The 21,964-nt window shown below is 49.0% G+C and overlaps 2 long non-coding RNA genes across 9 annotated transcripts; one reads left to right on the top strand and one right to left on the bottom strand.

Moving 5' to 3' along the window:
* Positions 1–4,450: 4,450 nt before the first annotated feature.
* Positions 4,451–15,710, bottom strand: LOC116079213. Of its 7 annotated transcripts, none has more exons than XR_004113825.1 (4): positions 14,793–15,035; positions 13,383–13,458; positions 11,528–11,605; positions 4,451–4,514 (listed from the first exon to the last, which is right to left on the bottom strand). It is a non-coding gene; the product is annotated as an uncharacterized LOC116079213 (long non-coding RNA). The 7 variants fall into 7 exon arrangements; XR_004113822.1 differs by lacking the exon at positions 4,451–4,514 and adding an exon at positions 7,059–8,556; XR_004113824.1 differs by lacking the exon at positions 4,451–4,514 and adding an exon at positions 8,781–9,049.
* Positions 10,856–16,291, top strand: LOC116079216. 2 transcript variants are annotated; one of them, XR_004113829.1, is made up of 2 exons: positions 10,856–11,023; positions 15,673–16,291. It is a non-coding gene; the product is annotated as an uncharacterized LOC116079216 (long non-coding RNA). The 2 variants fall into 2 exon arrangements; XR_004113828.1 differs by lacking the exon at positions 10,856–11,023 and adding an exon at positions 15,218–15,308.
* Positions 16,292–21,964: the final 5,673 nt, after the last annotated feature.

Below are 21,964 nucleotides of genomic sequence, written 5' to 3'. Positions count from 1 at the left end.
AAGAGAGACGCTCCACAGAGTCAGAGCTCTCATTAGGTTGGAACATGACCTGGAGTTCTCTGCCCCTTCCTCAAGCCTGACAATGTGATGATGTTTCTGCAAACAAATGGCTCCTGAGGAGTCTCTGCAGTGCACACTGGACCTTGCAGCCCGGAGAAGCCCAGTCACGCTGGTTGGAAAGGCATCTCTTTTAAGCCCTAGGTCAGTGGTTCTTAACCTGGGTGTACCAGATACTGTGCATATCAGATATTTACATTATGATTGGTAACATAGCAAGACTACAGTTATGAAGTAGCAACCAAAATAATGTTATGGGTGGGGGTTACCAGAATGTGAGGAACTATATTAAAGGGTCTGAAGTAGGAAGGAAGCAGTAGGAAGGTTGAGAATCACTTCCTGGGTTTTCTCCAGAAATACATGGATCTCTATGCTTTCATTAAAAACAATGTGTATATATATATATATATGCATACGTAACAGTTGTTCAACTCAGTCTTCATGTGGGACTCCTAATAGAAGGGGCAGGGGTTGCATCTGACTCTGTTGCCTGCCTTAGATCCATTTCCCCTAACTGGGCTGCCTTGCCCAGCCAGCCACAGGGAGATGTACCTGGTCCTACTGCAACTTGATATGCCAAGGTGGGTTGATATCCAGGGGAGGCCTCCCCTTCTCTAAGGAGAAAGGGAGAGAGGGAGGATGGGGGAGGAGAGATGAGAGGGAGGGACTGGGAGGAGAGGAGGGAGGGGAGGGTGCATTCAGGATGCAAAGTAAATTTAAAAAATACTGTAAAAAATAGTGTGTATGTATAGATGTATGTGTATGTATGTGTGTGTATGGGATGGAAGGTGTGCACTCACGTGTGTGTGTGTGTGTGTGTGTGTGTGTGTGTGTGTGTCTCATGGCCAGAGGTCAATGTTGGCTATCTTCCTCCACCTTTCTTCATTTTTCTGAGATGGACTCTTGCTCTGAACCTGGATCTCACAGTTTCCTGTCCACTGGTGCTGCAGCCATCTTCCTACCAGTGCTAGGATTATAGGAGCCACCACCATCCACCCCTGGCTTTCCACCTGGGTGCTGGGATTCAAACTCAGGTCTTCATGCATGAACTTTACAGGCTGAGCATCTTCACAGCCCCTTCTGCTGCTTCCTAACCTAGCCCTCAGTTCCTCTGAAGGTGCCATCCACTCAAAGTGCCACTTAGTCCCTGCTCCAACCTTGCATGCAGAGACATTAGAGTTGATCATTTTTATCAGGCAAAGAATGTGTTTGAAATGTGACTACCTCTCAGTGTATCATTACACACACACACACACACACACACACACACACATTCTCATGAATATATGTGCACATACATACATATACATTATATATACTTTTAGCATATATATATATATATATATACACACACACGCGTGTGTGTGTGTGTGTGTGTGTGTGTGTGTAATGTATAGAAAATTTACAGAGGCATGGAGTCTTTACATAAAATGATATCTGGTCCTCCTGGTAAAGTGACCTGGTCATTCTGGTTTACCTAGGATTGTCTTCATTGTAAAATAAACCTTGTCCTTCTCAGACCTAAACAAATTGGGAAAGCCAATTACCCTGGAGCCAGGCCTGGCATCTGTCACCTCCCGACCTCAGGAGGACACTGTACACGAGGCAGGGTTTTCACAGATAACAGAGTGCTGCTGGAAGTGAAGCACTTGGCTGCTCTTGGGCTAAAAGCCGTGCTCCTGTGTTTCCCACAAGGGCACAGTAGATCTTGCAAATACAGACAACCACAGCCCTGTTGATAACCCAAATGACTGACTGTGCTTACCCAAGGTTGGATACAATCATCTTCCAAGGGCAAAACGGAGGTCTGGGGGAGGGGAGCCTTCTAGATGCTTCATCCTGGCTGGGTTCCGGCAGCTCACAGGTCTCCAGTTTTGGCTTCCAAGCAGGATCGAGGACGCATCTCCAGCCACCTGGCATCCCTAGGTCCCTTCACATTCTCCAGTGTTCTAGCCTCCTCACTACTGCTGTGGGTGGACAGGGCAGTAAAAGCAACCTAAGAGTGTCCCCTCCAGGCTGCAGACTAGACTGTCCCTCTTACTGGCTCCTCCTACCCCAGTGCACCCTCTTCTCCTCAGAAGGTTCCAAACAGGTTCTCCTGGCCCATCGGCCAGACTTGCTTGGGGCCCATTGAGCCTAGCCAGGAGCAGACAAACAGAAAGAAGACAGAGAACTAATTGCTATTTTCTCTTGTGCAGTCCTTTTAGCCCTGCCAAATGAGGATTCTCATGCTGTAGGGACCCTAATCCTGTGCTGATACCTGGAGGTAGCCCAGGCGCTGAATCCTTCTTGCTCATTATCATGGGCCTGCTTCCAAAACCTGTCCCCTCCCAGGATTATTGTCCCCCAAACCCCCACTGCTCCCCTGAGCCTTCTAGTTCAGGTTTCTTGGATGGCACTTAGACACAGGGATGGATGGGTTTTTACCTGGAGCTTGCCAAAGCTGAAGAGATAGGAAACCAGGGCAGGCCATTCCATCCCCATAGGACAGCGAGAGAAGACCTTTGGGGGGGAGTTTCTCACTTTCTAAATAGAGACCTGGAGCTCAGACTTTCCTGAGGATAGAGGCCTGTCTCCCTGGAGCTTCATGCCATGAGCAATAAGTGAGAGTTACTGAGAATAAGAAAGCAGTGTCAGCTTTGGGGACAATTCTCCCAGGCCACTGGGTCCCTTTCTGAGAGGGAGAGCAGTGCCTTTGCCTGTTGCTTGTGCACTCAGCTTGGTGGCTCAGCACCCCTTCCCCAGCCCCACATTACCCTCCATCCTGTTCCCATTGAAATAATCACTGGGTAGGCCCAGCCTGGTTGTGTTGCCATGACAACCACTCTAATTTCTTTTAATCCCAGTGTTCCTTCCTAAAGGGACCTCCCCAGCCCCCCACCCCCTACCCCAACCCCCTTGCAATGTGTTTTAATTGTAATGACTCCTGGGTTCTCAATAGGTAATGACCGAGTGTGGGGAGCCAGTGGTTGGCCTGGCTCCATCCCCAAAGCTGCTTGCCCAGAGGCGCCAGGCAGGGCTCTGCCCCCCAGCATGAGTCCTGGAGAAACCCTAGGCAGGCTGGAGCAGGGTCTGCCCATGGGGTGTGTGGCCTCAGTGCTAATGAAGACAAGCAGAGGCCTGAGGGGCCTGAAGAGCAAGGCTCTGTGAGGTTCATGCTCTGAGGCCACTGGATGACTTGTTGCTCCCAACCCCGGCTTCTCTCTCCTCTTGAAGGGAATCCATGCACCACTGCCTGCTCTGGCCCTGGGCAGTCATGCTACTTAAAGCCTCAGGGTTGGGGCTCCCCCTCCACTGTAGCTCACCCTCCTCCCAGCATTCCTTAGACAGACACAACTCCCTATAATAAACGCAGCTCCAAGGAAGTCATTCTGACAAGACAGTGTTTGACAAAGCTATTTATTAATAAAATAAGGCTCCTACGAAGTTTAAAGAAGTAAATATAACTGTAGAGATCCAGAAGATGTCATGGGGGAGGGCTCTGTAATACACTGGGGCATTCCCATCTCCAAGGAAAGCTCCTGGGGAGAGGAAAGGCTGCTAGGACAAAAATATAGGGAAGGAGCTGAGGATCCGGCTTGGTGGATAAAGCTCTTTCCTCACAACTGTGGGAACTGATGTAGTGCGAGCATTGGGAATCCCTGGGCTACTATGGTGAGGTAGAGACAGTAAGTTTCTGGGCCAGTGAACAAGAGACCCTGCCTCAAACAAGATGAAAACTTTTTCTCTGACCTCCATGTGCTCAGTAACACTCACACAGGTGTCTGCGGGCATGTGCATGGATGGATAGGAGGCACACACACACATGCACACACGCACACACACACACATACACGAAGAAGGGGAAGAAAAAAAGAAAGTGTCCCCAAGTCCCACATAATCCTAGAGTTCACACTCTCTCACAGGCTACTTCAGGAGACTCAGATGGGCCCCCCTGAGCAGCCAGCAGGCCACAGCCCTGCAGGGCCCCTGGAATCCTCCCATACACGTCTTACCCCCTCCCCCTCCCCCCCCAAACCCCTGCAAGTTCCAGCTTGCTTGTGCTTGCTTTTCTAACGGGCTCCAATGCCAACCAACTCTCCACTAACCATGGAGAAGTCCTAGCAGCCCTTCCCCTCCCAGGAGCTTTCCTTGGAGAAGGAAATGCCCGAGTGTATTACAGAGCCCTCCCCCAGGAGTGAGCTGAAATGTGGCTAGGGCAACCCAAAGGGGAACTTTCAATGGTATTTGATGTTTGTAGCATTTTGAATAGCTGCATTACCTCTCGGCAGCCACCATGCTGGATAACAGAATGCTCCATCCTGAGGTGCGGACTCCAGACTTTGCATGGCTCTCACTTTCCGGAAGACAAGGCAGAACTGAATGCAGACTGCCTTGGATCTGCTGACTGGAGCCTCTTCTCCCTAGAGACCTCCTTTCTGCATGTTGTATCTCTCTGGCTGCTGTCCTTCAGTGGACTATAGAGAAGTGAGCAGAAATTCAAGCAGTTTGTCTAAGTCTAGGGGAGAGAGCTCCATTAGAGGGCCCCGAGGTCCAATGCAGGAACCCTCACCAGAAAGGGGAAGGGGTGGGGAGCTTGTCCAGTCAAGGTGACGCACACTTGTAATCCCAGCATTTGGAAGGTGGAGAAAGGAAGATTCTTGTGGGCTCCTGGCAAGGTAGCCTAGCCTACTTGTTGCGATGAGAGATGCTGTGTCGGAAATAAAACAAAACAAAAAACAAAACCAAACAAACACACAACACCCCCCCCCAAAGCAAAACAAATCAAAATAAAAAAAATGCTAGGTGGGTAGTGCCCGAGGAATGAATGTCAGCTAAGGTTGTCCTCTGACCTCCACATGCATGCAACAAGCATATGTACAGATTCCTGTGCACACATGAGCACCTCCCCAAACACACACACACACACACACACACACACACACACACACACACGGCCTAAAATCTGACCAAAGCCTGAAAGAATCCATACAGTCTTGGGGAAGTGAGCTCTATGAAGTTCGCAGGGCCACCATGAGCCATCAGGTGCAGCCCCAGACAGCCCATTCTTCCCGGGGATACCGGCAGACCGGTTTTGGTTGGTATACCAATGTCGCAGGATCCCTTGGTCCCCATCTGTTCCTTCCACTGCTCTCCCAGGCCACACTTCCCCTTCTCACACTGAAATATTAGATGTTCAGTTGGGAGTCCAGCAGCAAAATATTTCTGAAATTGTGTGTGCATTTTTTTTCCTTCTAATTTAATGTGCCAGACAAGCCTCCCTGTAATTAAAGCCAGAAAGGGACCAGACTTAGGCAGAGATTTGAAGGCTGTAAAATTCTAGGACAGGTTTATGTAAAGCAATTAAAAAGGGAGTTAAAAATTGTTAAAAAATTAAACACTAATTACTTTTTCTCCCCTCCTCTCATTTCTGCCGAGTTGTTCTGGCCGCAGAGCTCTAAGATATAAGAGGGGGGAGGGGAAGTTTTGCTTCATTGTTGTAAATCCTGATCAACCAAGGCTTCTCCAAATTTTGCAGCCGATCCCATCTGCTGTCAATTAGCCTAAATCATGCCTTTTCAATTAGAGCGGCTTAGAGAAGTCTGGTAGCGAAATGTGCATGGTGTGTGTGTGTGTGTGTGTGTGTGTGTGTGTGTGTGTGTGTGGTGTGCCGTGAGGTGATTGTGGGGAATGGGAGAAAGGTAAAATATGATTTCAAGCTGCGAAGTGGAAATATCTTTTAAAAGGTGCAGTCCTAGTTTAGTCTTTTCCATATAAAAACGGGCTATTATTTGCCACGCTGTGGGGGAACAGGGAAGGGTGGAGACAAAGTTGAGGAGGTGAGCCATGGAGCTGGAGGGAAAGTTTTTCGTTGTTTGGAGCCCAGTTCCATCTGAGCTAGGTGCATGCCCAATACTCAGGGTTCTGGCTGGGGGCTGTCTGGTGGGGTGTTCTGAGACTACTGGGCTGTGAGACTCCGTCTGGGGCAGAAGAGGAGACTACAGCAGAGGGGACTTGGGAGCATCCACAGGGGCCCAGAGTTTCTTTCTTCGAGATGATATGGGATAGATATTGGAACCTGTGACTTAGAAAAAGTCTATACTGTGATGGGGAAATTATGCGTCCTTGTGAAGGCCAATGAGGACGGAGTGAGGTGAAGGTGGCCTTGTCTCTCTAAGCGTTCTTCCAATATCTGAGATGGTCGAGGCATAGCCCCAGCAGGGGTAAAGGAGCTTCCAGTCTCCGAGGTCTTTTTATGGGGGCATCAGTGCCCGACTCTCTCTCTTGGCAAATGTCAAGTTGAGGAGTGGTTCACCTACAAGCTGAAGTAGTTTTCCTTCAGAAAACTTTTGCCTACAAGGACAGGCGTTTCTGTGGTTCCGTCTTTGTTCTGGGTACTTCAGTACCACCTGTGCCACCCCCTCCCCGACCTATGGTGACCCCCATGTCCCCTAGCTTCTGGTTTCTCGACAAATATTCAGGTGGGCTATACCCAACAGACACCCAGCATGAAGTTGTAGGTGGTAGTTTGTGTGATTAAAACACACCTGTTTTTCCTAGCTCTGGTGGAGGAATTTGTGTCACTCTTACCTGGAGGAAAAGGTGGAAGGTGGCCATGTCCTGTGCAGATGTGATTGAGGCTCTGACTCCCAGCCCCTCCTCCCCTGCCTGCCTTGAGTCATCAGCCACTTACCAGTCAGAAAACCTGCTTCTAGGCTGAGGGTTAGAGGAGGTAGTACAGGCAGGCCTGACCATAGGACCTGGGTCTTTCAGGGCCAGGTACACATTGATATTAATGATAGCAATGAGAGCTTTGATGTATGGAACTTTTATGGTATCCGAGCGACCAGCCTCCACCCTTTACCTATAATTCCTATTTTTTTTTTTTATTTTACCTATAATTCACCTGCTCAGGATCACAAGAGCCCAGACTGGGTCTGAGCTGGCTTGCAAGTCTGAAACCCTCACAGTGAGTGGCCTCCTAGAAGTAGAGTGTCTTGAAGCTCCCTTTAAGTCTATGGTTACAACTGTGTGTGATTAATTTTTATTTTGAACATGATTGGATTGGAAGTTGCCCAGGAGACAGACCTCTGGGTTTTTGTGAGGCTTTTCAGAGAGGTTTAATTGGGGAAGGGAGACATGGTCTGAAGGGGGGTGGTACCATCCCTGAGGTTGGGGTGCCATTCTGAATAAAATGGAGTGGGGTGGGCAGCAGAGAACTCAAGCTCACAGCAGCTTTGTCTGCACGCACAATGCGATCAGCCTTTGTCACACCTGTGCCACCATGCCTTCCCTGACACGATGGGCTGTGGCATTTCTTACAACCATGTGCCAAAACAGGCCCTTCCTTTCTTTAGCGTCTTCTGTCAGGCATTTGATCACAGCAAGGAGAAAAACGAACTAACACACTATGCTCCTAAGTCTGGCTTTGGAAGAGGGTGGAAGCGATAGAGAGGTGCCCTCAGCATTATTTACTGATGGCTTGGGTGGAATTGATGATGTACCAGTCTCAGAGTCGTCAGATCTGGATCTGCATCCTTGCTGTTTACCTGCCGTGTCTGTAAACATCACCTTGGCCCATCTGCAAAAAAATATGGGCTCACCCTAACCTCCCTGGGTGGCTGATGTTTTCCATGTACCATGAGTGCCCAGCTGGAGACACTTTGTAAACACTGGGCTCCAGGCATTCCTTGCTGGTGGCCTAGTTCCATGCAGTTTAACCTGGTTTCCCCCACCCCCCATCATAGTTTGAGATTTTCTTCATGACATGGTTATAGGTCTTTTGAAGTGATCTACCCTAGGCAAACCACGAGCAGGATGCCTTCCTTGGAGCAGGACCACACACCTAAGGGTTGGACCAGTGTCTCCCATCCAGGAACTCCCAACTATTCTGAATGTCCTTCTCCCAGAGAAAGATCACCTGGGGCCTCTGAGGACTCCTGCCTTCTGCAGTGGTGAGAGGGAAAAGTGGATGCTGTATTCTCTGTCCATGGCTCCTTCGGGATGTCCGACGGCCTCCTGGAGAGCCCAGAGGAAGGGAGGGCCTCCTGCCTTGGTGTAGGGTGGGCCTGCTAGTCCCCACGTAGGACGACTTTACTCTGAGCCCCTTTAATCCGCTAGCTGAGGGCAGTGAGCCGGGACAGGGCTCCGAAGGCAGGCTTTTTGCGCCAGGCACTGGTGTTCTCCGTACTCTCTGGGTGGTAGGGAGGTGGCTGCCTGGCACCACAGAGTTGGCAGGAGATGGGAAACAGATCGTGGAGGCACAGGCTTCAGCTGGTTGCACAAAGGGGCCCACTCCTTGACGGGACCTCTGTTGGTCTGAGCCCACAGTGGAATGAGCATCGGATGAAGGCAGGTGGGAGAAGCTGAGGCCGACTGCCTGCATTTTAAACCTTGTGCCAGCTCTTGACGCCCCGTTTCTCTCTAACTCTTGGTGCCCCATTTCTCAGCCCTGCCCATCTGCCCTTAGAATAACTAGAAGAGCTTTTCTTTCCATAGGAGATGTGGCAGAAGGTGGCTCTGTAGGAGAGACAGCATTGAGGTCAGATGAACCAGCTGCAGTACTCTGTGCAGCCCCTTGGATGGGGTGGCCCGGGGAGGGCTACTGGCCTTCCGTTACTTCATTTGCAGATGGAGGGAAAATCATCTTGCATGCTCCTGGAGCGCTGAAATAATGCTACTGAATGTGTAGCCTAGTGCCTAGCACTCCGCTCAGCCAAGAGGAAAGGCATCCATTACCCCATATCTCATGAGCCTCTACCTCCAATACATGCTAGGCTGGGTGCCCACAACCTCAGAGCCTTTGTTCTGTGGAGCCACCTTGGAGCTGAGTGACCAAGAGGGTATCTGCCCTCTTATTGGAAGAAGCTTGCCCAGGCTCAGCCAACTCATTCTGGAGCCCATAATGAGTCATGGGGTTAGGTTGGCAACCAAACATCTCGCTGTTGACTGCTGTTCCTGGCAGCAGCTGTGATCAGAAGGTGACCCACTGTCCGGTGTACAGACACATTGACTGGAAATAGTTGAGACTTAACATGACTATGGGAAAGATGACCCAGCCAAAAGGAAATCTCACCCTCCCTCCACACCCCTGCCTGCCAACAATACACTTCTGAACCTGTCTTTTGAGCTTGTATATTGCCTCCAGGGACACAGATCCCATTGAATGAGACCCTCCAATGCCAGCCTCCTGGTTCTAGAGCATCTGCTACCAGCCCAAGGGACAGGACCTGAAGACCCTTGTGATTTGTCAGGGAGAATACCCCTGGTCGAACTTGCCTGAGTTTCTGTCTAGTCAGGCTGCATCGATTGGAACTAGTAGAGGTAAGCTTTAGGTTCTAGACCCTACTTCAAGCAATACCTCCCTTTCAACTCCTGGCTTAGTCCACCAGGGGACACTTCATGGGTGGGAGAGTTAGGCTGCTGCCACTCCAGGCTGCCTCATCTACATCTGTGAATTCCCCTCTTCTGGCTTTGAGCTGGGTGGTACACAATTTCCCCACCAATCTGTTTGAGTTTTTAAACTTGAACCATGTGCATGGGCATACGCAGATGTGTGCACCTGTGCACAAGTGCAGAGGTTAGAGGAACAAGTTGAATATCTTGTACTATCATTCTCTACCTTGAAACAGAGTTAGGCTGTCAGCCAGCAGCCAGCAGCCAGCAGCCAGCAGCCAGCAGCCAGCAGTCCCAGTGACCTTTTGTCTCTGCTCCCCACAGCAATGGGGTTACCTGAGCACATGATGACACCCCAGGTTTTATGTGGGTTGTTGTGTTTTCTCAGCAAGTGCTTTGGACCGGTCTATCTCTGCAGACTCTAAATTTTTGGGGGATGGGTGGTAGGGACAGAATCTCATATAGTCCAGATTGGCCTTAAACCCACTGTGTAACCAAAGATGACTTGGAACTTGTAATCCTCCTACCTCTACCCCGTAAGTGCTAGGATTAGTCATGTGTTGTAGTGATACTCAGTTTATGTGGTTCTGGAGACTACATGTGAAGCAAGCACTGTACCAACAAGGCTACATCTCCAAGCCCAATCCACCTGTGTCCTTAAGCATCTCACTCACCAGCCCCAGGACTCCCTGAAGGCACAGACTGTTTCAGGTACCTACAGGGCCCTTGGCTGATAGGAAAGGGTCCCTATAGATGCCTGTTGGATGGATAGGTGCTAGAGACTAAGCTGAGAGATTACTTTGCTAGAGACAGTAGAGTTTTAAGAGGTCCCTGGTCTCCTGAATGTCTGGTAAGATGTTCCAATCTCGTAACAGATCCTGAGTTTGCTGAGTGTTTCTTGGGGTGTCTATGAGTTTTGCCTATGCTGGGAAGCATGGAGTGGGCGGAACAGTTCCATTCTGAGAGATATTCCAGGCGCCCCATGGGAGGAACCCCAAACTGACAGAAAGGGAGAAGCCACATGACAGCCCAAAATGGCCAAATGGCCACTTCCCAATGTGTAGCAAGAATGGGGCTTCATCTGGATTGGAAGCTGCCCTGCCTTGGTGGGTGGGTGTGGGGTGGCTAGCTCAGGAGAAGCTGCAGTGGCTGTGTGTGGGAGGGGTGCATGGTAGGGTGGCCACACCTGCCCACTCATCCAGCATGAGTCAGCTCCTGGCTTAGTCAAAGCATGAGAGTGACAAATATCATTTAAGTCACCAGGTCCTGGGGATGCAAACATCACTTGGGAGTCAAAAACCTGGATTATTCATCATTGGGGACCTTCTCCTGGCAGGGCCCACAGCCTCTGGGGTTCTGTATTCCAAAGTGGAAGGTCCGAGATCACTTCTCTTTGGAGGAACAGTCAGTGGGACAACAGAGTGATTGTAGAACCCTAACTACTCTCAGGACGTCAATCCTGGCTTCACTGAGGGCTTTACCCCTGCCTTATCGTGTGCCTTTGTGCCAGCCACTCAGGGTCTCTGAATCCTTCCTATTGCAAAAGAAAAACTGTGCATCTCAGAACCGGTCTCAGGACAGCTACTAAAAGGTATCTTTCCCCAAACACTGGAAGAAGTCAGGGGCTGTTGATGCCTGAAGCTCCCCCACGGCTTCCCTTTAGCTGGATTGTCTAGAACTCTCTCTGGATCAAAAATTGGCTTTGATTATTTGCTTTGGCTTCTGATGGATACAAAGGGCCTCATGAGGGTGAGGGGTAGGGAGCCTCCTGATAGTTGGGCTAAAGCCCAGCACTCCTGGCCTGGCTGGACACTCCCTCAAGGAAGCAGGGGTTGTGGTGACCAGCACACTGCATGTGACTTCTCTGCAGACAGATGGACATGAGGTTTGGCAAACTTCCTGCGCCAATGACCCATCCAACTTCCTTGGAACAGTCTGGTCCTGCCCCCAGGGGTGAGCTGGTCTGTTTGAGCTGGGCCAAGTCCTTGCTGAACCCGTGACAGAGTCCAATCCCCAGTTGGTCTTGCCCTGGTCCCAACCATCCTGAAATACTATATAAGCCAATAGCACCATCTCCCTAAGGCCTCCGACTTACTCCAAAACTTTGATGTTAGAGCGTCGCTGATGGTTTTTTGAAGAAATATGTCTTTATACCTTCAATCTTGAGTATATACTACAAGGGAAGATGTGGGAGAGATTGATGAGTAGATTAATATAAAACAAAATATAGAACAAAAGGCCTATGTGATGTCATAGACTCTGAGTTACTCCCTTGGATCTTGCAATATAGTGTAGCAAGGCTCAGAACCACTTGGCTAATGTAGGAAATTAGGAGTCTCCAATTTAGTTTTAGGGATCCCACCCAAGAACATTAAAGCCCACCCCACCCCACATTAAGTATAATTTCATAAAGGAAGGGGGAATGGGGAGAGTAATAACTTTTGGTTGGTTTGAGAGTTAGGAAAAAGAATCTACCCTTGCGATTTCAGCTTCTTTGTATTCCTTATAACTGAGAATTGACTAATGGCCACAGTAGACACTGCTATTTTGTATATAGGTAACTTAAAATCTGGAAGGGGACTTAAAGGATCTTGTAGTTCTCTGTATTTGGGAGCCAATAGTTTTTTTTAAAAAAAAAAAGAGTTTCAAGTGTTCCCACGGGTCCTTGAAAGCCTATGGTTGTTGGCCAGTGCCTATATCTTCTCAAAAAAGATCTTGCTAGAATCAGGCTGAGGCTTGCAAGTTTTGTGCAACAGGTGGCTCGTGTTGTGTGTTGTTGTGTGTGTGGTGTTCCTGTGCACATGTATATGAGGTATGTTGGTGCATACTTGTGTTCCTGTGCACATGTGTATGAGGTTTATGTGTGCATGTGTGTATATTCTTGTGCACATGTGTATGAGGTATGTGTATGTATGAGGTGTGTGTGAACATGTGTGTGTGTTCCTGACCACATGTGTATGAGGTGCGTGTGCATGTGTGTGTTTGTTCCTGGGCACATGTGTATGAGGTATGTGTGGATGTATATGAATGAGTCTAGAAGACAACCCTAGGTCTGTTTCCCAGGTATACCCTCCCTTTTCTGAGATAAGCTTTCTCACAGGCCTAGGGCTAGCCATGTAGGATAGGCTGGCTGACCAGCAAGCCCCAGGGAGCCTCCTCTCTCCCATAGCCTCAGCCCTTGAAGTACAAGAGTGTACCGCCTCTCTTACAGGTTCTGGGGATCAGATTCAAGTCTTTGTGCTTGTTTATTGAACAGTTTCTCCAGTTTCCTGCTGTATGGCTTCTTCAAGCCTCACTTTCTCCATCTGTAAATGGGGCTCATTTGCTCTCCTTATTTCTACAGTTGTCAGGAAGGTTAGCTGTGATAATGAAGGAAAGTTCGTAGTCTGGGGCTTGATTCCACTTATAAAAGAGTTATCTGGTTAAACATATTAACATTAAAAATTCAAACAAGCCGGGTAGTGGTACTGCACGCTTTTAATCCCAGCACTTGGGGGACAGAGGCAGGCAGATTTCTGAGTTCGAGGCCAGCCTGGTCTACAGAGTGAGCTCCAGGATAGCCAGGGCTACACAGAGAAACCCTGTCTCGAAAAACCAAAAAGAAAAAGAAAAACAAAACAAAACAAAACAAACAAACAAAAAACCAAACGAACAAGACAAGTGATTCCAGAATTTGGAAAACAAAATATTATTTGAACTCTGACTTTCCCTATCCTCCAATACGAGCCTGAAAAGCACAGATCTAAGTATACACATACTGTGACTACAAAGCATTTCTTTCACTCAGAATTCAGGATAATTTCACTCTGTTTTAGGTTTGCCTTCGAATGTTTTATGATGAAAGGATTAAGTAAGAATTAATGATGTAAACAGTATTGGATGGAGCAGGGGAGGTTATTTGCTCTACTTGAAGTAACAAGTTTTCCCAACCTTTAGAAACATCTCCTTACCAGCAAATTAGTGTTAATGAGTGCAGTTTCTTATCAGATCCACAGAACCTCTTCTTGGCCACAGCTTTGGAAGGACCTTGAATTTAAAAATAATGCAGGCATTTCAACTTCTGCATAGATCTGGGACCCAGGGCCTTGCTCACCCCGAGCAGTCTTTCTCACTGAGAGCTAACCTGGGAAGCTATGAAAGGGAGATGGGGTTTGATGGACATCCTGGGATCTGGGATGGAGGCGGGATGGGAGGGGAAACGGTGTGGGTCCCTCCCTGCCACAAGCACATGATGAGCACAGACCTGCACGTGGTATGAGTCATGCCGAATGACTCCAAGTAGTTTACCCAACATGGCATTTGGCAGGTTTTGCTTCTTGTCCTCCTAATTGGAAGGGCAAGATGGATTGATGGATGGGGTACTGCAAGCTTGGAGATACGTGAGCGAGCATCTCAAAATCCCGCTGGCCACGTGGTACTGAGTGAGTGCCAGTTTCTATGTTGAGGCCATGTGTCTTGGTACAGCGAGTGAACATTACATTCCTGGTTATGTGGGAAGCCCTGCGGGGGTAGGGGTTCAGGATACCTAAATTCCAACTTGGGTTCTGTTAATAATAAGCTGTGGGACATCAGCTAAGTCACTCTGGCTACGGATTAGCTGGGTTTATAGCGTGCTGAATTCAGTAAGAATGATAGATTGGGCAAATTAGATACTTTCAAAGAGTAAGCACTAAATGAATGAGGTTTTATTTGACCGTCTGGTTAAGAGTGGACGTGGACTATGGAGAGTGGTCCCACTCTGCAGCTTCCCAGATGATTAAAGAGGCATGCCTAAGGTATCAATCAAAGGCTTATTTCAAGGCAGTTGTGCTGCGCGGGGCTCCATCCCTGTCTCATTTTGTATCAGTGAACTGACTGAAGATCAAGAAAGTCTAAAGATGACACTAGGCGAAGGAGCAGAGCCGGCGAGTATGATGCAAGTGTCAGGGTCCTTGGTAATCTCTACAGACCCCAGTCGGCCAAAGCCCACAAGATGGAAGACTTTCTGCTCTCGCTGTTCAATTTCATGTGGTTTCAAATTCAGAAGCGCGAGAACTAGATTAGAAAGCTCTGAGTTGGCAGCAGCTCACATGAAAGGGATCTAGAGGTTTCAGTTGACCACAAGCATAATACGATCCACCAGTGTGACTGTTGCTAAGAACAGGAAAATACTCATAGGCTGCCTTCACGGACAGATGGCATGCAGACCCAGGAAGGTGACATTATGGGGCTCTTTTGGCTGGAGCAGACCGTGTCTACAGGAATATGTCCCAGCCCTGAGTGTCTCATTGATCAAGGACTACCCTTGGGGACATGCAATGGAGGAGGGAATGAAGACACCTCAGTGGATTCATGGGTGTGCTTATCTCATCCTAGACAACCTGGAAATCAGCATTTCACAGCCTCCCATGTAGTTGGATCATGTGCTAACTTCAGGCTGATGAAGTTAGGGCCATGGACAAAGTTGACAGGCTCCATCTCAAGCCCGTCCGGTCAGATGTCTTCATGATACCCCATTGTGTTCTTTTCCTCTATGGTCCTGTGGGCATGACAGAAAGACAAAAATCCAAGGAGCTGGACTCTGGGAATCATTCAGAATCCTACATGGAGGCCTTTAAGGGAACATCCACCTGGATGCATGAGGAGAGTGAACGGTGAATCTTTACTCTGTGACATCAGGTGCGGAATCCACCTGGATACATGAGGAGAGTGAACGGTGAATCTTTACTCTGTGACATCAGGTGCGGAATCCACCTGGATGCATGAGGAGAGTGAACGGTGAATCTCTACTCTGTGACATCAGGCGCGGAGAGTATTTGTTCCAGCAGCGAGCACAGGGTGCTCTGACTACTGACAAACAGCTGTAGAGAAGACCAACGGGAGAAAAGGATGCTTATGTACAAAGAGCAAGCTGTGTGCTAGACTAGCCCACAGAGATACCATCCTGCTTTCCCACCTGCAGACCACTTACGAGGATGGAAAATGATTTTATCTTACTAGGGATCCATTAGGCAAATGGTTGCCGTCTCTGCCCTTGCTGGTTACATTCTATAGTGATAGTTTTTGCTTTAGGCGTGTTTGTTCGTTTGTTTGTTTTTACAATAGTCTAATTAGGTCTCACTCCCTTGCTAGTTATGTGACCTTGGCCAAGCCACCCGACTGCTCTGGTGCTCTTTTCCTGTTTTATGAAATAGTTATGATGTTAACCCTCTTAGCAGTACCAGGACCTAGTGTTAGCTCTTCTTCTTTCCTGTCACTCAGGGCTTGGTATGGAAGCAAGGCCATCCACACTCTGAACAACTCAGGCGGAGATAAGACCTCAGTTCTCCGAACACGATGTCGTGGTTGCTCTTGATGGACAACTTGATCGGATCTGGAAGACTCAGCTAACAGGTGTGGTTTGGGGTCAGTCTGTGAAGGCCTTTCCAGGAGGAACTGACTGAGGGGAAAGAACCTCCCTGGAGCAGGTAGCACTTCCTGCCTGAGGCCTGTACAAAGCAGTCCTGGGGAGGCCGGAGTGTTTCCTTACTTGTTTGCTTCTTGCTGAGCAGTTGTGGACCCTGTCGCAGGCACGGCTGCCACACAACCCTTTGTTGACATCAGAACCTAGCTCCTTCAGTCTTCCAACATAGTTTCAAGGCCAGAGAATGTCTGGGAATCCACCCGGCCTACAGCTTCAGATTGGGACCCCTGAAGGCATCTAGCCTTTCTGATGTGAACACAGCCACTTCCAATAAGAAGACACCACTGTGTCCCTGTTGTGTAAGCCTATTGAAGAAATCACCCTCGACACAAATGTGCGTAAGAAAAAATACATTCTTCTTAATCATGTTGATTTTGTTCCCCTAAAGGACCCTGACTAATACAATCACGAAATCAAGGTTTGGCCTGACCCTAGTGCCTTTGATGGAGTTGGAATATCTATGACATCAAAATTACCTTTCAGGGTGGCCTGGGAGTGGGGGCAGGCTAGTGATGTTTGAGTATAGAGAGGGTCAGCCTCTGTTTCTAGGGGAGGACCCAGATGAAGCTACGATTGGTAGTTGGGCAAGGAACGATCCTGGACTCAAATAGAAGGTGGGTACCAGCTGAGGGTAAAGGCAGTCAGTTCCCTAGATCCTGGCAATTAGAAGGTGCACTGCCCCAGGGACCACATGATTCTGGGGCTTGGGAAGAATTTCCATGGTAGCTGGCATTAAGAGAGTGGGGATTATCTCCCTTGGACAGATTAGTGCAGGTTATAGAAAGTCTATATACTGTGCAAGAGTCCCCGTAATCATGCTGCTGTGTGGCCTTGGAGGTACCGAACCTTTCTGGGCTTCACTTTCCCCTTCTGAAGCCTGGGAATAAGGCTGTATGTCCGGGATGAGATGACCCAAGTCTGTGGACGCTGAAGACTTTCAGTCTCACGGTGACAAGCTGCAGCACTCCAATAGATATTCCTAGCTCAGTTTGCATGAGCCTCTCACCACGAAGCAAGGGGTACCCAGGAGCCAGAAGTGTCTAGCAAAATGCCAAGGATGCAGGAGAGATGTCTTTCTTGTAGGAGTGGAGATGGCAAGGAGCAAATCCCCAGGGGACACCCTCAGGACACCAGCCCTCAAATGTGCTTCCCTTACTTTACCTGTAGATGAAGGTGATCCCACCCCCACACCGGCAGGGCGGGTGAGAGATGTCAAGGAAAGGGACCGCAGACAATGCAGATCTCACACCATAACTCAGGGCTGGCTACAGCCACGAGGGGTTTCACACTCTGCCAAAGCTGGTTGTCAGGCGTTCTTCTGAAGTGAGAGAACTCGCCTTTTCTTTTCTTTATTTTTTTTTTTCCTTTTACCAATAAAATAATTAACCCAGGGTTTCCAAAGGCCACTACCCCCACCCTGCCTGGCTGTTTCTATAGGGTGTGGAGAAACTGGGTTGGCAAGGGGCTTGGCTGGTGACAGAAAGAGTGGACAGACAATGACATGCTGAAAAAGGTGTTGAAGTCCCAGAGGGCACTGGGGAACACCCCCTCCTCACTGACTTCTCGTCACTCCAGGTGACATACGACTTAGCACGTCCCCAGGTCTCTTGAGCCACAGCTGGCTGTGCGTTTCCCACATGTGTTCAGTATTATCGGTATTTTTGCAATAATAACTGTGGTCTTGAAAGGGACTAAAATTAATTAAAATGCAGCACTCTGTCACATTTTACATTACGATCGCCAGAAGGCCTGGCTGGAAAAGCCCTCCCTTGGAAGGGGGTGGGTCATCCCATCCATCCTCCTGTTCCTGCCTGGGTTTTGTCTTGGTTGGCTCAGTCAGTCAGCCTTAGAAAACTGCCAGGGAGAAAACATCTATGGTCTTCTAGCTTGAAATTCATTCTGCAAAGACAGTCTTTCTTGGTCCGTCTACTGTAGTGGAAGAGGAGAGCACCAGTAGTCGGATGTTGTGTTTGTAAATTGCAGAGTGATGCAGGGACGCATCTTTCGAACTCTGCTCATCTGAAGACCTTGCCTCAGGGTTCTGCGGCGGAGCTGGAGAAGTGGCTCAGTGGTTAACAGCACACGATACTGCTGAGGAAGATCCGGGTTCATGTCCCAGCACCTGCATCTGCCAGCTCACAACTGCTTTTAATTCCAGTTCTAGAGGATTCTACCTTCTTCTGGTGCCTGTGGGCATATGCGCACACACGTCTCACATGTATATACAAAGGCACACACGCACACATGCATACACAGACACACAGGGTGCACATGTATATATACACAGACACGCATACATGCACACACATGCACACAAGCACAGACACATAAAATAAAATCAATCAAGGAACACATTCCTTGGGTCGGAGGTAAATGACCTGGCGTTTGGTTTAGGGCAGGTTCTCAAACTCAGTTTGGCACTGTTGATATTTGGGGCTGGATTTTTTCCGGTGCAAGGGGGTTTTCTGCTCTGTTCCTCATAGAACGCTTAGCAGTGTCCCTACCCTGTCCCCACTAAATGCCAGGAGTGCCTCCATCACCCCTTTAGTCCAAAGTACACAGACGAAAAATGTCCCTGGACATTGATAAATAATCCTTGGTCCCTGGGGAGGCAAAATTGCGTCCAACTGGGAAGCTCTGGTCTCAGGAGAGTCTTGAGGGAATCTTGCCCACCTCCCTGCCACCCTCTAGGGCCTCCTATGCCCACTGGCTGGAGGAATCCAAGTTGGAATGACATGGAAGTGTGTCATGTCAGACTCATTCAGGAGCCAGGGAAGAAGTGACCAGCAATGAATAACATCCTGAGGTTTGCAGCTGATTCACTTTTTCAAACAAATTAGAAATTAAGTACAAATATAGCCACATCCCCTGCCTACCCTACACTCCAATGTGTTTTCCCTAGGGACAGAACTTGACCGACACTCCCAGTTTGCATTTGGTCGAAGTCTGTATGGGGTTAGCTACTGCTGCCAGTGGGTCTCAAGGGGGCTGTGATGTGATGTGCCTTACACCAGCCTCCTGTGTGTGTGTGTGTGTGTGTGTGTGTTGCTGCAGATGTAATCCAGGAGTTCATACATCCTAAGCAAGTGTTCAACCACTGAGCAACACTCCCAGTCACCTTCATGTCTACTCTCCTGGAATTTTACCTGCAACAGAATCTGGACTTTAAGGTTCTGTTGGCTCCACTAGCCTCTTAGTTAGTTACTGTATTGCTGCATCTGTTGATGTAAAGAAACACCATGATCAAGGCAACTTATACAGGGAAGCATTTAATTAGAGGCTAGCTTTGGTTTCAGATGGTGAGTCCATAAACTGGGAAACATGGCAGCAGAGAGAGAGAGAGAGAGAGAGAGAGAGAGAGAGAGAGAGAGACTGTGTCTGGCATGGGCTTTTGAAACCAAAGCTCACCTCCCGTGACACACCTCCTCTGACAAGGTCACACCTCCTCCAGCAAGGCCACACCTCCTCCAACAAGGCCACACCCCCTTCAACAGGGCCACACCCCCAATCCTTCCCAACAATTCCAGCAGCCATGGACCAAGCATTCAAACATATCCTATGGGACCATCCTCACGCAAACCCCCACAAGGCCTCTCTCCTTTTTCTTCTACTTGCTGCATGTTCTGCAGACACTTGCCGTTCTCCCTTCCTCTTCTTCCTCATCACCTTTTCTCTGAGCATGGCTGGCTCTTCCCTCTGCCTCACACCACAGCTCACATCAGCCTTCTAAGCCAGGGTGAGTACGCCTTCCACGCGGTTCGCATATTCTCTCCCACCATGGCAGCGCCTCATCCCCTCCTCTCTTTACATCACCCACGTCACTTACTTGCAACTGTGTTGATCTCGAATTCAGCTTCCCAAGAAGTACGTGCTAAGAGAGTTCAGAAAAACCTCCGAGGAAAGAGAAGGGGAATGAAAAGGGTAGTATAGGGCTGGAGATGGTCAGAATATGAAGGCTTGGAAGAATCCCATAGCCAGATGGGAGCTTCAGACTCTGCCCACTAGAGGAGCCTCCTGGCAGGGGAGAAGCTTGGTGCATTGGATCACCACCTTACCCACCCACTGCAGGATGGTGGAAGGTCCAGCTCCTTTCCACCAAAATTCAGTCCTTTCTTGAAGGCAGGGCTGAGCTCCCACAGGACTAGACTGTATGTTCCATAGCACAGGCGTCTGTAGCTCTTGCTGTGGCTCTTCCATTTTCCTAGAACAGGGGCTGGTGCATGGGGAGGTGCTCAAATAAGGCTGTGGGAAGACAAACACTTGTCATTTGAGGGGGGAAAGCTGACTGGATGACTGTTGCACCTGTTTTCAGCCTGCAGGGCTTTCAAGGTTTGAACAGTTCAGATGTTCGATACTCATAGCTTGCTTTTTACAGTTGGCTGGGTAGGATCTTTCAGGCCTTCTTTGTCAGTCACGTGGGGCACGGGGGCAGGTCACCAAATCCCAAGGAATCCCAGAGGAGAAGGAAAACAGCACCATCAGGTGGGCCTGCTGAACCGGAATGGTTATCTGGTCTGGCAGAGCCAGCATCGTGGGTGGCCAAGCAAATCTCAGATATGGTGTTCCCAGAGACTGGGGGTGGGCGATACTTGCTTTTCCCTTCAGTCTGCCAGAGGACCCAGGCAGGAGTGGGCTTGTCACTTGAGTGGCTATCCTCTCAGAGATCAGATTGGGGTCCAAGATTCTAAGGACATAGCCCCATCCATGATGAAGCCCCTTTGTGCAGCAAGAACTTTTCTGGAAGGCAAAGGTACTGCGGGTGGATATCCCGGAGCCTTGTGGTAAAAAGGGGCACATGCAAAGCCCATGTAAGGGAAGAGGGTGGCAGGATCTACTTGAGGGAGTTAAATGCCTGTCTCACAGGGCAGGCATGTGTGCTTTAGTTTCTAGACTCGGGAATGTGAGAAATAAAACTTCACTTTCTTGCCTGTTTGCTTCTGAGATGGGGTTTCCCCGTGTTGCACAGCTGAGGGTGTCTTTGAACTTCTGATCCTCCTGCCTCCACCTCCTAGTGGTCGGTATTACAGGTGTATGATACTACGCCACCACAGCCAGTTATGGAGTGTAAAGATCGAACCCTGGGCTTAACACAGGCTGGGCAAGCACTCTAATAACTGAGCTACCTCTCCAGGTCTCTGTGTATTTGGAGACAGAATCTCACTATGAAACCAGTTTAGGTTGGCCCTGAATGTGTGGTAATCCTCCAATCCCCGCATTCAAAGTGCCGGTATAATCCTTGTGTACTATCCCATTAGGATAACCTACATTGTCTTTAAATCCCAGTTTCACCTCTATCATTGTATACAAGATAGGAAGGAGGCATTGGGGTGTGGGGCTCTGTGTTCTGATTATCTGAATCATTTCTCCTCAGGGCACTTTTCTGAGACCACCATTGGCTTGTCATGGCTCCTTCAGCTATCATTCTCTGCTAGTCATTGCTGACCTGGCATTTGCCTGTCACCAGAGTCCCTCCAGGGTCAAAGCATCTGTCTCCTTTTCTGGGTGCTTCATTGGTCACCCCTCTAAGTTCTCAGAACATTACCTCATTCTCTACTCTGGTTCCCCCAGTCTCTTTGCTTTTCTCTGAGAGTGGCTTCATTCCCCCAACTTCTTGTCATCCATTTCTGAAGTGTTCCTTGGTATCTCCAGATCAGAACTGATTCTGTCTTTGATTTTGGCCACACTTCTCTACTCAGCAATGCCTCAGCGTTAACCAGGTGTAGAAATGCCATGCAGGGGAGTAGAGGCTCCGTGGCTCACTGCTCATCAACATTTCTCTGCTGTCTTTGCTTTGGGGACTTTAATGTCAGACCTCTCCAACCTCATGAGACATAGTTACTTATTCCTGCTGGGCTGTCCTAGCTGGAAGAGAACTAAGCGGTTGTCACCACTACATCCCATCCTCAAGGGGCCCCAAGAATACAATCAGGAGCCTGTCAGGGCAGATGGTGGCATGCCTGTTCCTCTCCACGAGTGGGTCTGGTCTTGGCCATGGTCAGAACCCTTCATTCAGGATAAGAAGGAGGGGAAGCAAACTCAGCTCTGAGAGGAGTGTAAGGCCCTAAAGACAGCAGTGTACCCACAGCCCAC

Source organism: Mastomys coucha, unplaced genomic scaffold (genome assembly GCF_008632895.1).
Source record: "Mastomys coucha isolate ucsf_1 unplaced genomic scaffold, UCSF_Mcou_1 pScaffold5, whole genome shotgun sequence".
NCBI lineage: Eukaryota > Metazoa > Chordata > Mammalia > Rodentia > Muridae > Mastomys > Mastomys coucha.
The sequence above is the reverse complement of the archived record's forward strand: the minus strand, read 5'-3'. Positions and strand labels throughout refer to the sequence as shown.